The following is an 8,668-nucleotide window of genomic DNA, read 5'->3' on the forward strand; positions in this document are numbered from 1 at the left end:
TTATGCTAACCATGATGATATTATCTTACAACAAATGGATGTGAAAAGTTCATTCCTCAATGGTAATCTTGAGGAATAAGTATATGTTGCTCAACCCCCAGGTTTTGAAGATCCAAAGCATCCTGACAAAGTCTTCAGACTCAATAAGGCCCTTTATGGCCTCAAGCTGGCCCCTCGGGTGTGGTATGATACTTTGAAGGAATTCCTCATGAAGAAAGGCTTCAAACCCGGTTAACTCGACCCAACTCTTTTCACTAAATATTATATGGTGAATTGTTTGTGTGCCAAATTTATGTTGATGATATCATTTTTGGCTATACTGACCAACGATACAGTGATGAATTTGCCTATATGATGAGTGAAGAATATCAAATGTCTATGATGGGAGAATTGAAATTCTTTTTAGGTCTTCAAATTCGTCAACAGCACAATGGCATATTCATATCTCAGGAGAAATACCTCAAGGACGTATGGAGGAAATTTGGCATGCAAGATTGCAAAGGAGTCAAAATTCCAATGCCCACAAATGGCCATCTATGCACTGATGAAAATGGTAAAGACTTCGATCAAAAGGTATACCCCTCCATGATTGGCTCTTTATTGTACCTATGTGCATCTAGGCCGGATATTATGCTTAGTGTTTGCATGTGTGCCCTATTTCAAGCTACACCGAAGGAATCACACCATAAGGCTGTGAAGCATATTCTTCGATATCTAGCTCACACACCAACACTTGGATTATGGTATCACAAGGGCTCTTCGTTTGATCTCATTGGATATTCATACTCTGACTATGCTGGCGATCGTGTGGACCGCAAGTCAATGTCAGGCACATGCCATTTCCTCGGATGATCTTTGGTCTGTTGGTCCTCGAAGAAACAGAATTGCGTATCACTCTCCACTGCAGAAGCTGAGTACATTGCTGCTGGATCGTGCTGTGCTCAACTACTGTGGATGAAGCAAACACTCAAGGACTATGGCGTCAACGTGAAGAATGTGCCTCTCTACTGCGACAATGAGAGTGCTATCAAGATTGCTCATAACCTAGTTCAGCACTCGAAGACCAAGCACATCCAGATTCGTCATCATTTTCTTCATGATCATGTGTTGAAGGACGACATCTCCATCGACCACGTTAGCACTGAAGATAGCTGGCCGATATCTTCACTAAGCCCTTGGATGACAAGAGATTTAGCAAGTTGCGGTGTGAGCTAAATATCCTACACTAGTGCAGAACCGGCCTTTAGTGCCAGTTCGTGACGGCCTTTAGTGCCGGTTCGCTAACTAGCACTAAAGAGTGGGGACTAAAGGTCCCCCCCTTTAGTACCGGTTCGTCACGAACCAGCGCTAAAGTGCAAACATGTGGCACGAGCCAGGCCCGGGTGCGCGTAGGTCTTTAGTACCAGTTGGTAACACCAACCGGTACTAAATGTTTGGGTGTTTTTTTATTTTTCCTTTAATTTTGTGTTTTCAATTTAATTTAGTGATTGTTTTACATTATAATGAGTTGTTAAATCATTAGGTGAAAGTACCGCGGATGAGTTTCGACTGGATGCATTTGGATCTAGCTACTAGCTAAGTGATCAAGTATATGCCATATCCATATTATACTTGATCACCTAATTAGGTGATCAAGTATAATATATATGGATATGGCATATATATACTTGATCACTTAGGTAGGATCCATCCAGCTGAAACAAATCTGTGGTTTCTTTCATTAAATGATATAATAACTCATCATTATCATCATATTAATATCAAAACTCTTGCATCATCATATATCATCCACATGAGTATATATATACTCTAGCTAGCTAGCTAAAAATCATCGTAGTCGTCATTGTCACTATTTAATCATCATAGTCATTACCGCTATCTAATCACCACCAACAGTAGATTAAATAAGAAACATTCACTTGTACCAGAAGCAAAAATATCATCGAGTTCAACATGATTGTCATGATATTATAAGCGTTCATATATAACACCACAAAAGCAATTCACTCTTTGAGATTAAGTTCAGAACGAAGAACACGGACATGAAAGGATAAGTACTAAGAGCATGAACTAGCTAAATCACTTCTGCTACTCTCTCTCTCAGGTAAAATAGCATAGAACATGTATAGCTCTCCTGATTCATCGTACTGGAGCATGCAGATGAACCTGTCTCCTAATCGTGGGCTGCGCTTCTCATTGCTGCCCCCTAGTACTTCTCTGCAATCGTTAACAATTTTCCTCCAATCTTTCACTATTAAGCATTCATCGCTTCTAGAAATCCTGAATGCACACATGTGTAATGCAGGATATCTTGGCCGTAAGCTAACAATTGACATGCGACCTTTAGTCTCGATCCCTTGAGGCACAACTGTCATCGGGAGTCCTTATTGAAGAACATCGTATAGTACTTAATTAATATACTTAGCAATGAAAGTTTAGCAAAAAATTATGTATGCAAAAGATGCACTAAGGACAAAATAGTCAAAATCATACCATCATTCCTAAATAGATGTGACCGTAGTTCAATACCATCACTATTGGTCACACGTTTTGAGTACTAACATTTCTAAGTGCAGGAAGAAAATTTGTCTTGATAGTATGAAGATCCTCAAGCCATGAAACATAATGGCTTATCTCCTCGCAGTTTAGTTCAGCTCCAGGACAGTAGTAGGTCCTGTCTACCAAGCGCCAGACATGTTTGCTTGAATGGAAATAAGCTGTCAATAGAAATTAGTTGTCAATTATTTTTGAATAAGCAATATGAAAGACAAAAATATAGTTGAGAAGAACTCACATAATGGTAGAACTGGAGGCGTGTGCACATCGACCCATATGTCTCTATTACCTTCAATATCGTCTTCCGGACCAATATCAAAGGTGAGAACCGTACCAGGCTCAAATGCATAAGCCTTGCATAGTGCTTGCTAAGTTTTGCATTCAAAATAGGTGTACGTGTGTGGATTGTATACTTTGACGTTGAAAGTATAACAAAGCTCAGTTTTCATGTAAACTCTCTTTACCTCCATAGTTTCCATATCATTGAAACCTATCTTATCCAAGACAAAAATTCTTGCATGGCAGGGGATGCGCTAGTAGAATAGTGAAAATTAAAAATTATAAGTCAGGCAAATGAAGCATATATAAGTCATGCTTATTTACGAAAACAGACTTGTCGTTGTGACTTACTGTATCGAATTCGAAGGTCTCATCCGGCTTGATGCTGAACCGCCTATCATCAAGAAGGAAATTTCTGTCGCACTGGCCGCGCTGGTCTTCACAGTATTCGCACATAATGAAATTTTTTCCGTCGTCAGACGACATTTCCTATGTTCATATAGGCGAAACATTAAACACTTACTAATTCAATTAATTCAGCTAAGCATTTACTAAAAATAAACTAGTTATATTAATTCAAATAATCTCATATACCTAAATTTTAATTAGTTCAAATAATCTCATGTACCTAAATTTTCTTAATAAAAATAAACTAGTTCTATTAATTCAACTAGTTCAACTAAGCATTTACTAAAAATAAACTAGTTATATTAATTCAAATAATCTCATATACCTAAATTTTAATTAGTTCAAATAATCTCATATACCTAAATTTTCTTACTAAAAATATACTAGTTCTATTAATTCAACTAGTTCAACTAAGCATTTACTACAAATAAACTAGTTATATTCATTCAAATAATCTCATAAACCTAAATTTTAATTAGTTCAAATAATATCATATACCTAAATTTTCTTACTAAAAATATACTAGTTCTATTAATTCAACCAGTTCAACTAAGCATTTACTACAAATAAACTAGTTATATTAATTAACATAATCTCATATACCTAAATTTTAATTAGTTCAAATAATCTCATATACCTAAATTTTCTTACTAAAAATAAACTAGTTCTATTAATTCAACTAGTTGAACTAAGCATTTACTTAAAATAAACTAGTTATATTAATTCAAATAATCTCATATACCTATAAATTTTCTTACTAAAAATAAACAAGTTCTATTAATTCAACTAGTTCAACTAAGCATTTACTAAAAATAAACTAGTTCTATTAATTTAACTAGTTCAAATAATCTCATATACCTAAATTTTCTTACTAAAAATAAACTAGTTCTATTAATTCAACTAGTTCAAATAATCTCATATACATAAATTTTCTTACTAAAAATAAACTAGTTCTAATTAATCTAACATTAACATTTCTAACATTCTAAAAATAATCTAGTTATATTAATTAATTCATCTAAACAATAGAAAACAGAAAATAAGTAAAAATATATGTGTGTGTGTGTGTATGTGTGTATGTACATGTGTGTGTAGTGTGTGTGTGTGTGTCTATGTGCGTGTGTATGCGTGTGTGTATGTGTGTGTGTGTGGGTACTATGATCGAGCGGGCATACGGGCGGCGGGGGCAGCGAGACGACGGGCGGCGGGGGCGGCGAGGGCAGCGGGGACGGCGGCGGGGACGGGCGGCGGGGGCGGCGACGACGGCGGGCGGCGACGATGACGATGGGCGGTGGGGGCGCGCGGCGACGACGACGACAGGCGGCGGAGGCGGCGAGGGCGGTGGGGACGGCGATGACGTGCGGCCGGGGCGGCGATCGAGGGCGGCAGGGGCGACGGCATGGCGGCGCGGCGGCGTCGGCGGCGTCGGCTAGATCGATGTCTCGCGCGAGAAGTGGAACGAAGTGGCGACGATAACTGATTTTGCGTAAGTGTAGTATATATAGGGGGAGCCTTTGGTACCGGTTGGAGCCTCCAATCGGTACTAAAGGCCAATTTTGACCAGCCCAAGCGGCGGGAAACGAGGGCCTTTAGTACCGGTTTGTGGCTCCAACCGGTACTAAAGGGCAATGCATTAGTACCGGTTGGAGCCACCAACCGGTACTAATGGTCGTGCGCTGCCACCCGCAGTGCGCTATTTTTAGTCCCACCTCGCCGAGCGAAGGGCAGCTGTAGTGGTTTATAAACCTAGCCGCGTCTGCCCTTTTGAACTCTTCTATATAGCAGGCTTCTGGGCCTAACTAGGGCGCGCTGCCCTGTGAGCCCGCTGGCCCTTCTGGGCCTGAATTTGCACACCCTAGGTCTGTCAGGCCCACCGGGCAGCGCCCCAACAATTTTTTATATAATTTTTTTTCTTTTCTGCATTATTTATTTTCTTCTATTTATTTTCGATTAATTTTTTATATAGTTTTTTCTTTTCTGATTTATTATTTCTTTTCTATTTATTTCTGAGTAGTTTTTTTCCTGTATTTATTTTCTTTGTGAATATTTTTGCTTTATATAATTTCTTTTCTTTTCTGCATTATTTATTTTCTTCTATTTATTTTTGAGTAATTTTTTTATATAGTCTTTTCTTTTCTGCTTTTTTAGAGTTCATTTTGCTGTGGTTTACTGTTTCACGGTCATTTAGCTCTCTAAAAAAATTGGTAAATGACTGAAGAACAGAAGTGCCCGTGTAACTGATGAGTTCTCCTCCGAAACCCTGATACTCCGAAAGAGATTATCCAGTTTGTACACGAAGTTCGTCCAGTTTTTTCCTTGACCCTCTCCACTCTTTCGCACATGCTATGCAGGTGAAATGATGATACCTTCAACATTTCCAGAGTTTGTTTTGTAGTGATTTTCATTTTCACGGTCATTTAGCTCTGATCTAAACAAATCGGTGACTGAATAACAGCAAATGATGTCAGAACGTGTTGGAAATTGATGACATCGCTTCGAATGCTGCATAATGCCGGCTCAAAAAAGTCTGGAGTTCAAATAAGTTAAAAAATGAAGTGCCCGTGTAACTGATGAGTTCTCGTCTGAAACCGGTGAAGACTCATATTTAGTCCACAAATTATACACATACAGTTCGATGAAGACCAAATGCTTGTGATAGTTTGAGAAGTATCATATTAAAATTGTGCATCTGAACGCAAAAAAATACATTGATCAGTACTGCCTTTCAGCCAAAACGCGCTACTGCTACAGAGAAGTACATATAAAAAATACATTGATCATCAATGATCTTTTTGTACAGAATCTAAATTGTCAATAGGAATCTACCACCGATTTAAGAACCGGCAAAGACTCCTATTGCAGCCACAGATCCTACACATAGAGTTCAATGAAGACCAAATGCTTGTGATAGTTTGAGAAGTAACATATTTAAGGTGGTCAAATTCTTGCTAGGGGAGCGAGGTGGGACTAAAAATAGCCCTGCCACAACCTCTTTAGGACCGGTTCATGTCACGAACCGGTACTAAAGGTGCTGGCCGAGCACCAGCATCTTTAGTACCAGTTCGTGGCACGAACCGGTGCTAAAGATTCACAACGAACCGGTACTAAAGATCTCCTCACGCCTAGTCATTTGAACTGGCACTAATGGACACATTAGTGCCGGCTCATATGCAAACCGGTACTAATGCATCTCAGATTTGACCCTTTTTATACTAGTGCTAGAATCTTCGAATGTTCTCTGAAATGGACACACATCCTAACACTTATGCTGACTTGATGACTTAGATGCGCATGTCACATCCCTAGTTCTAGTCTGCTCTGGGTTAGCTAGTGTTGTGTTGCATCATGTTTAAATTTCTCTTAAAGTTGAAATGCGGATTGTCCAAACCCTAGCATCATAGGAAATCACTAGGTTCAACTAAAATAATTTCAGTGAATAAAAATGGCTTTCAAAAATGTTCATCATTTCTGGATAATGCTAGAAACCATAACCAAAGGTGTTGCACATTTTTCCATGACATATTTGGTCACTGAATTAAATCATATGTACCTTGCATTTGGGAATTTAAATGCTGGTAAATATTTTAAATGCTCAAATAATTCTGGAAATAAGTGTGTGCTGTTGGAATTAATCTAAACAGAGCCTATGATTATTTTCAGGATTTTTGAAGGTGTCTAACTATTTTTAATAAATCCACAAACTTACAGAAAAATAATAAAACAGAAACTAAATTAAGTAAGAGAGAGAGAGAGACTTACCTGGCAGCCCAGCCAGCCCACCTGGCAGCCCACTGGCCGGCCCAGCACTGTGCTGGCCCATGCCAGCCACCTACTTCTCTCGCTAGGCAGGCAGAGAGGAGCGCGCCGGCGCGCGCGCGGGCGCCACACCACCAGGCTGTCTGCCTGTGTCGCCTGGCCACCGCGACGCCTCGCGTCTTCTCCTCGGCGCCACCCCGCAGGCCCCCTCTAGCCCCCTCTCACAATCTCCCGTGCTCCTCCCCTCCTCTGGCTCTCTCCCTCGCACCACCCGAGCGGGTTCGTCGCCGCCGTTCGCCACCACCGCGGCCACCGCCTCCGCCTCGCCTCGCCGAAGCGCTCAGAAGCCCCGCCTCGTCCCCCTCTTCCTCCTCACCAAGATGGAAGGCGCCGGAAGCCCTGGATGCCGCCAGCTCCGCCGTCCCCTTCCTCGGGCCGCCGAGATCGTCACCGCCATTCCGTCACCTCCAAGCCTCCTCCGAGCACGCCGACCATCCCAACGTCTCCGCGGTGAGCTCACGGACCGAATTCCCCTCTTCCCCGCCTCGATTTCTTGCTGTAGCCGTCGCCCCCTTGAAGACCGAACCGCGCCGCCGCACGAGCTCGTCGCCGGCCACATTCCGGTGACCATTTGGTCCCAGGCATGCGCCCATCGTACTCACCGCATCACGTAGACGCCGTAGGTGATAATCGCACATCGCCACGGCCATCGTAGCGTCGACCCCGAGCTCACCCGAGCTCCGGCGACCGCCAAGGTCGACGCCGGCGACAACTCCGGCCTCCCCAGGCCCAACCGCCACCACCACTCGATGCGCGAGTTCACCAGCAGTCCGTAGCGCGTCTCCGCCGTCGATTTGGTCGACGGAGGACCAAATCCGAGCCTCGCCGCCGTGTCTGGCCTCGCCGGCGTCGAGTCGCCGGCGAGTTTGACCTGTTCGACCCGGGGTTTGACCTCCCTGGGGTCAACACACGTGGGCCCCGCCCCTGACTAGATTAGTTTAGGACTAATTACCCCCTGCTGACACTGACAGCGGGCCCAGTGGCTGTTAATTTGATTAGTTAGATTTAATTAACCCTGTTAGTTAATTGTGTCACTGACGTGTCGACCCCACTGGTCAGGTTTGACCTGGACCGGGTCAGTTGACCTGCTGACGTCACACCTACGTCATGCTGACGCAATTAATCTTTTTCTGGAATAAAGATAATCCAGGAAATTCCAGAAAATGTTATAAACTTCTAAAAATCATATAAATTCAACCGTAACTCAGAATGAAATAATTTATATATGAAAAATGATCAGAAAAATCCAATCTATCCATCTGTACCATTTTCATGCATGTTAGAACAACTTATGACTACTGTTTAGGACAATTCAATTAAATGGCATTTAAGAAATCACATATGGAGTTTGAATTTGAACCTAGGATTCAAACCAACTCTATTTAACTTGCTGCTAGTTGCATTAGCTCAAACCACAGCATATTGACATGTCATGATCATGCATCATATTGTGCATTGCATTGATTGTGTTTCTTCCATGTTTGTCGGTATTTGTCCCCTCTCAGTAGACGATGTTCCGACGATGAGTTCGATGACACCGATGAAAAACTATACTATCTTCAGAAGTGCCAGGCAAGCAAAACCCCCTTGTTCATTCCGATACAATCCC

This window comes from Triticum aestivum, chromosome 4B (genome assembly GCF_018294505.1).
Source record: "Triticum aestivum cultivar Chinese Spring chromosome 4B, IWGSC CS RefSeq v2.1, whole genome shotgun sequence".
NCBI lineage: Eukaryota > Viridiplantae > Streptophyta > Magnoliopsida > Poales > Poaceae > Triticum > Triticum aestivum.